General features: G+C 33.7%; 1 pseudogene; it reads right to left on the bottom strand.

Moving 5' to 3' along the window:
* Positions 1-3,109: 3,109 nt before the first annotated feature.
* On the bottom strand, positions 3,110-6,313 carry LOC106321080 (annotated as a pseudogene).
* Positions 6,314-8,000: the final 1,687 nt, after the last annotated feature.

Genomic DNA, 8,000 nt, shown 5'->3' with positions numbered 1-8,000 from the left:
GTGACGGAGGGTGACATATGTTAACGGTTTATAAGTTGAGGGTTTATAATGTTGAAAACTTTGTTGAGGGTTTCTTTACGATTAAAAAATAGTTGAGGGGTTTTATCACTAAAACTAATTTATAAATTTTAATACATTAATCTATTATAAAATTAATTTATACATCTTAAATTAATAAAATTCAACACTAATTACAACTTATTATAACTTCAAAATATCAAATTATTTGATACTTGACAATAGTGATATAAAACAAATTGTGTTTATATCGTCATTGTCAAATATCAAATAATTTATAGTTTCTAAGTTATATTAAGTCTTAAGTAGTGTCGAGGATAATTCATCCATGAAGTCAATCTTTCTATTTAGAGTAGGACACACTTTTTCATATTTTCATGATTTTCGTCATCCAGCTCATACTTTCCTATTTTCCTATATTGTTCTTGATTTATTGTATTACTTTATGTTTCAAATATATTACTAATCAAGAAAATAAAAATATAACGTATTTATTCAGAAATAAATGAGAATAAAAACAATCATGCATTATTTTGGAGGGGAGGGGGGAAATATGAGCCGGATGACATAAATCATGAAAATAGGAAAAAGTGTGTCCTACTCTAAATAGAAAGATTGATTATCCTCGACACTACTTATGACTTAATATAACTTAGAAACTTTAAATTATTTGATATTTGACAATGACGATATAAACACACAATTTTTTTTATATCACTATTGCCAAATATCAAATAATTTAATATTTTGAAGTTATAATAAGTTGTAAGTAGTGTTGAAAATTATTAATTTAAGATGTATAAATTAATTTTATAATAGATTAATGTATTAAAATTTATAAATTAGTTTTAAAGGCTTATAAATCAATCTAAAACAATGTATAAATGATAATAAATAATTTAATAATATATAATGACTTTTAGTGATAAAATCCCTCAACTATTTTTGAATCGTAAAAAAAAACCTCAACAAAGTTTTCAACATTATAAACCCTCAACTTATAAACCGTTAACATATGTCACCCTCCGTCACTGTTTTTTTAGACGGAGGGTAACATATGTTAATGGAATTAAAGTTGAGGGTTTATTTCACATAATTTTTAGTTGAGGGTTTTTTTTACGATCCATCTTTAGTTGAGGGATTTAATTACTAAAAACCCTTATATTTATAAGGTCTTATAAATGTAAAAGTTGTAATAAGTACTTATATGGCATACTTCCAGCAATAAGAAAATCTTGAGTACTACATACTATCTTGTAAAATAACTAACTGATAACTATCATAAACGAAAACCTTAACAAGGAGTTCCATGTAGTTACCTTAATGGTTACACATAGATGAAGGCCTCCATTCTCTTGAAGTTTGTTCAGATATGATGCTACTTGACGATCATTCCTAATAAATATTGGAGGAAGCTCTTTTGAACCAAATTTTAACTTTGAAGGTGAGACATAGCTAAGATTTATACTGTTTAACTTGGAAGATGAGACATCAATTCCAAAATCTTCTAAAACAACCCCAATCAAATCATTGTAACTGATATCTTCATGAATCATACTAAGAGAAGATCCTCTTTCATCATCGACTATGAAATCCCAGTGAATTCCATTTATTAGTTTTCATTCTCCACGTATATAACACAATTCGATCGTCATAACCTGATTATAAGAACATGGAGATTAGAGAAGGAATGATCAACAAGATATATCAAAAAAATACATAACACTATGTTCCTCATCGATAAAAATTAATAAGGTTTTATAAATCTGAGATTTGAAAACTTCATGAGAAAAACTTCGTCTTCTACCCAAAAACCGATCGATTTTGAGAAACCAAGCAAAAATTACAGAAAATAGACGAAAATCACTATTTATTATCCTCTGGCCTTTGTTACGCGCTCGTGAAGAGAGATTGTTGTGTTCGTTTGAGCTTGTAGTCTTTGCCAAATCTCGTCGGACGTCAATGTCGTCGGAATCGTCAAATCTCGCCGGGGAAATCGCCGGAGTCGTCGAATCTCGACGGAATCGTCGAATCTCTCGCTGGAGTCGTCGATCAATTTGGGGATTTTGAAAATTCTTGTTGGAGAAGACGTATGTTTATGTTTGATTAGATAAGGGTATAATGGTACTTTACCCATTAAAATTTTAATGGTAAAGTTGGTTAGTGTAAAGTTGAAAAGTGGTATTAGTGGCAATTCCCCAAAAATATTTGAACTTTTGGTAGTGTTTTCTAAATTTTTCTCAACTATAACCAAAAAAAATATAGTTAAAATTTAATTTTTCATTAATATTTTAAATGATTTATTAAAATATCATTGTTTTCTAATAATATATTTTTTAAATAGTATATGAACTAAAAGTTACTATAATCCATTCTATTATTTTGTATATAAAATATTTTAAACAACATATTGTCGTGGGTTTCAAAATAAATGAAAAGATAACATATAGTTGTAGATATAAAAGTTTAATCTATGTTAATAAATTTATTTTGTATAAAAATATGATATAGTTTACTAATTTTAACCCATTTTAATGATGAGTGATAATTTATTTAATTAAAAAAGTTAAAAAATATATTTTTTAATTTACCTATTTAATATAATTTTGTCATATTTAATTCATGTACCACTTCTATTTTTATATAGTATAGAATATAATTATAAAATTTAATAAAAAAAGTATGGAAATTTTATTTTCTTGTTTTAGAATAAAATTTTAATTAACATTGATTTACAATAATATTATATTACTACTTATGAAATTAATTAATGTATTATTTAAAAAAAATACATAAAATTTTAGTAAGATTTTTTTAGATTCTTTCTCAAAACAATGTGTTATAATTAGAATTTTTTTAAAAATATTTTATTATTAATGTAAATAAGCAAATATGTCATATTAACTAATTTTTTAAGTAGTCATGCTATAATTTGTTAGTAGTAGATAAAAATAGAAACTTAAATCAATAAATTAGATTTCAAGCTAAAGATTGTCCCTAGAAGACATCGAATTCGAAAATTACATATCATAAGAGTCAACTTTATTAATACAAACGCCTAGAGAGAGTCTTAGAGTGGGATTAACACAAATCAGAGGATGTTTGTAAACATGTCGGATTCTGTTTTGCGATAAAGTATCTTCTCAAACATGTCTTTCAGCTTCTCATGGCGAACCATCTCATCAAGAATTTTATCTTCAGAAAAAACTTCGTTTCCAATCAGCTTATCTTTCTCGTTGGTAGGAGAGAAGACCATTTCAGATATGCGATGTTTCTTGTTTTGCTTACAGTACTTGTCCCACTCAGTTGTGCCTTTAACCATGAGATGGTAAGTGTACACAACCCTCTTCTGACCAATTCTGTAAGCTCGGCTTATGGCTTGTCTCTCAACAGAAGGGTTCCAATCAACATCAAGAAGCACGACCCTCGAAGCTCCGACAAGATTAATACCTTCGGAACATGCTTTTGTTGATGCTAGTAGCAATTTGGATTTGCTGTCTGATTTGTTGAAGTTGTTGATCAGACGCTGCCTGAATTTCTGTTGGAGTTGACCATGCATGTAGAGAATCTCTTCTCCTTCAGTCCAGCCAAACACTGCACTGAGCTGGTCCCTGATCAGTTCTAGCGTGTCAATGTGTTGACTAAACACCAAGACTTTCTCCTTCACTGTATCACTGAACCGGATGAAGTCGATCAAGAACCTCGTTTTCGCACCTTCCTTTGAGTCAAGCGTAAGTCTCTCCAGGCTTTTCAGTACCACTGGCCCAATGGTTAACCGTTCCTTGTCTGTCTGCTTGCGTCGCAGATACAGAGACGGGTGTACCGAAACAGCTGAAAGCTTGTGCTCAAGCTCAAGCGTGTTTTGAGAATGGTCGATTCTCGTCAGGATTTTCGCCTGTTGAAAAGGAGCGTTCAGCACCACAACACAGTCTCTTAGACCTGGGAGGCTCTCTCGAAGGATGTTCCCTTTGTGGACATGAACAAAAGGAGCGATCATGTCTTTAAGCTCTGCGATTCCAATCTCTTCATCGAACCTCCCGTTTTTGCCTTCTTGGCTCAGCCTCGTAAGATCATGGAGCCTAGAAGAGATCTTATCTTTATAAGCTGGTCTCGTCAAGCATAGGACGTTAGAAAGCTCCTTGAAATTGTTCTGGAACGGTGTCCCTGAGAGTATGATACGCTTCTCCGTTTTCACTTCGGTGAGCACTTTCCAGATGCAACTATTGTTGTTCCTAGGAGTGTGGCCTTCGTCAAGGACCAGGAGCCCCGGAAAGTCCAGCAACATCTTTCTAAACTTTTGCGTCTCCCCAGAGGCGCACTTGTTCCCAGTGAGCTTCTCATAGAGACTGTAACTGATTCCAAGAATGCTCTTCTTGTTCCTCCATGAATATAGCTTAACCATACGGACAGAATCCTTTTTGCTCCTATGTTGTCGACTTCCTTTTAGAAGTGAAACAGCTGATGGGTTCTCTAGCCCTGACAACTCTTGATTACTCATGTTATAAAACGGAATGTTTGAATTCCATTTCTTGAACTCTTCTTCCCATGTGAGCAGTAAACTTGCGGGAGCTATGACCACAGGATGGCTATCTGGAAACTGTTGTAAATATGACTGAAGAAACACGATGGTCAAACGCGTCTTGCCAGTCCCAGGGGAATGAGAAATAATGCATCCCCCACTTTCTTTTACCACTGATGAGCTTTTCAACTCGTGGAGTTTTGTTGTCCCGGCTAAGTTCTTCCACATAAACTCAAAGCCTTCTTGTTGGTGTGGGTACAGAGTATTTTTTATGCCAGGGATGTATTCCCAGACAGTTCCCTGTATCTTCTTCTTCAAAGACGCCAGGTTGCTGTTGTGGCCTGACGCTTCCGAATCAAGGCTGTCAAGTAAAGGGTCACCTTTGTTACGACATGTCTTTTTGTAGTTAACAGTATCACGATACTTAACATTAGCACGATACTTGTCCTGCGCAATGCAAAGAAACGAACATATTAAGAACTGAGAACATAAAAAGAGAATGAACAATTAGTATGATTTACTAGCACAATGAATGTTACCATGGCAGGTGAAACATCTTTCATCTCGACGGAGACATAAGAACAGTAGCGGCATTTCAGACCAATTTCCTCATCAAGGACGAAATCATGCTTCCCGTTGCTACATGACACATCTCCATTCTGATACATCAAAGAGAAAAAAAGATTATGTTTCATGTCTTAACAATGCTATAAAGAAAGCATGATCATTGGACAAAACAGAAGATCAAATAGTCTTCTTACTTTAAAATAAGTAGATGAGTGTAGTCCTTCCAATGATAAAGCTAAGGCCATATCTTGCCACAACCTGTCTACTTCTTTCTCCTCTTCTGTTTTCTCAACTGGCTCAGGCTCCTCACAGCCAAATCTCAGGTTTATAGGAGACGAAACCCACGGGTTTTCCCCAACATCAAAACTGTCAAAAGAATCTCCTAGCAGATCAAACACATTTGAACGGTTCTTCTTTTTCTCCATATGGAATCTCTTTCGTTTCCTCTGCTCATGTACCTTCTCACTTGATCTCTCTCTAACAGTAGGATCTTCTCTGGTATCAACCTCTGCTGTTTCGTCTTCAGAGAAAATGTCTTCCTCTACAATTTTCTTTCTCTGCCAAACAGATTTTGCTAACAGCTCAGATACATCCAAATCATTCTTCCTATAAGAAGTCTTCCACTTCTCCCGAGTGTATACTCTTTTTACTTGGGCTCTTCTTCTTGACTGTAGCAGTGTCTCTGGCACCACCAAACTCATCGTCCTCACCACTATCAGAGCTCTCCGCATAATAAGAAGAATCTGAGCTTTTCTCCGTGTAATCAGATGAGTCAACATCTTCAGGATAGATAGTTCTAACGAATTCAACATCACCATCATCATCGCCCATGGCATCATCTACAGTCACACCACAAGCCCTATCTGACTCTGAACTAAGAGCGATCACCGAAGGTGAACCTACATTGTCATCCTCTACTACTACTACATGCTCCTTCTCTCGCTTACCTTTCGGATAGATAGTTCCGACGAACTCCACATCGTCATCATCCTTGCTCTTCCTTTTCCGGCGCCGTTTCGACTTCTCCGGCGAACAAGAATCGCGCAAGGGCAAGGGCGAGGGCAAGGGCGCTCTCTTCTTCTCCCGCCTCCCTGTCCTGCTCTTAGATTGATCCGCGACGGAAACCCCCTTCGATTGGTTCAGAAGATCGTTCAAGTAAGATTCCGTCCTCGAGCGAGTTCTTCTGCCGACGCAAGTAGTCATATCCATGGGCGAAGGAGTGAAATCGAAAACCCTAGCGGAGAAGAAGAAGATGATGAGTCATGCAATCTCCTGGTGGTGCCTTTGGCGGTAACGATTTTAACTTTTAATCTCGAAAAACGTTGAAAAAGGTTTTGAGTGGGTCCGGGACTATACTGCAATACTGAAAACAATTGAGGGGGGGAACATGTGAAATATTTTAGGGAGCTTTTTACTAATTTTATGGTTATGTGTAACTTCTTGGATAAGTTTTCTCCACTCCCATTGGTGGGAGATTGATTGATACGAGAATTTCCGAGTGTTAAAGTTGTCAGCAGCACTGGCGGCATCTTTTATTGGTTCAAATATTAACGAAAAAAAAACAAAAATAGCACTAAATCAAGTTTTTGTTTCCAAACTAGCATTTAAGATCAAAATTCACAAAAATAGCACTTAATGTTTTATCAAAAGTCACAAACTTAGGGTTTATAGTTAAAGGGTGGGGTTTACGATTTAAGGTTTAGGGTTTAGGGTTTAGGGTTTAAAGTTTAGAGTTTAGGGTTTAGGGTTTATGGTTTAAGGTTTAGGGTTTAGGGTTTAGAGTTTAGGGTTTAGAGTTGAGAAATGAGGTTTTGGGGATAAGATTTCAAATTTTGAAAAATAAAAAAAATAAAATTTTCAAAGGATAAACTTAGAAATGTGCTATTTTGGTCATTTTAATTTTTGAATGTTATTTTTGTGATATAAACTTAAAAATGTGCTATTTTGGAGATTTGTCCAATATTAATTCTTCAACTTTTTTAATAGAATTCGCGAAATGCAGAATTTAAATTATAATACAAAAACTAAACATCTACAAAATAATTTAAAATATTTGAATCGAACATAAATATCTAAAAATTAACCTATCTACTAATAATAGAAATCCCATTTAATGTTAAAAGATTATATCTTTTCAATCATGTAACTACCGAAAACAAAAGATTGTGTCTTCTCAAACATATAACTATTGAAAATAATTAGTGATGAAAAGTTGTGTTTCTTCAAGCATGTATTGAAAATGTTTAAGAAAAAATAAATAGATATATATTATCATGCTAAAAATGTTTGGATATGTTTTCTCATCTTTAAAATCTATTTGAAGTATTAATTCATGTAAAGAGTCATGTTTTCTATTGTAAAAAACATATGAGTTTTTAAAAATTGTGTCGTTATAAGTGTCTTTCTATAATTATGTTATTTTTTGTAATAATATGTCTCTTCCAAATATATTGTAAATATGTCATTTTAAAATAACTCCTATAATCTTAAAAGTCATGACTATTCATATATAATTTTAAAACCTATAAATTTGTTATAAAAGTAATGGAAAAATTTATTTTTATTCATAACATAGATGTTCCTTATATAAGAGATTACACCGTCATAAATAAATGAAAAGATTACAAATCATAATCTCTTGGTTATGAGCCATCCACAATCTGGTTCATAACACTCCCCCTTGGATGCCATAACCATTTAGAGCTTGTAATGTGCTTTAATGTGCTTTAATGTTGTCTCATTTAAACCTTACCAGGAAAACATAATTGAGATAAAACCATGGTGAAGGAAAAAGAATACAACACACATTACTCCCCTTTATTTGGACATTACTGAAGGTCCCTTGGACCTCTCCAATTTTCTGCAATCTGTGGGTGATGAAGATCTTGGGCAGAAT

The sequence above is a fragment of the Brassica oleracea genome, unplaced genomic scaffold, assembly GCF_000695525.1.
Source record: "Brassica oleracea var. oleracea cultivar TO1000 unplaced genomic scaffold, BOL UnpScaffold01211, whole genome shotgun sequence".
In the NCBI taxonomy this organism is placed as follows: domain Eukaryota; kingdom Viridiplantae; phylum Streptophyta; class Magnoliopsida; order Brassicales; family Brassicaceae; genus Brassica; species Brassica oleracea.
This window is presented reverse-complemented; position numbering and strand designations above follow the sequence as displayed.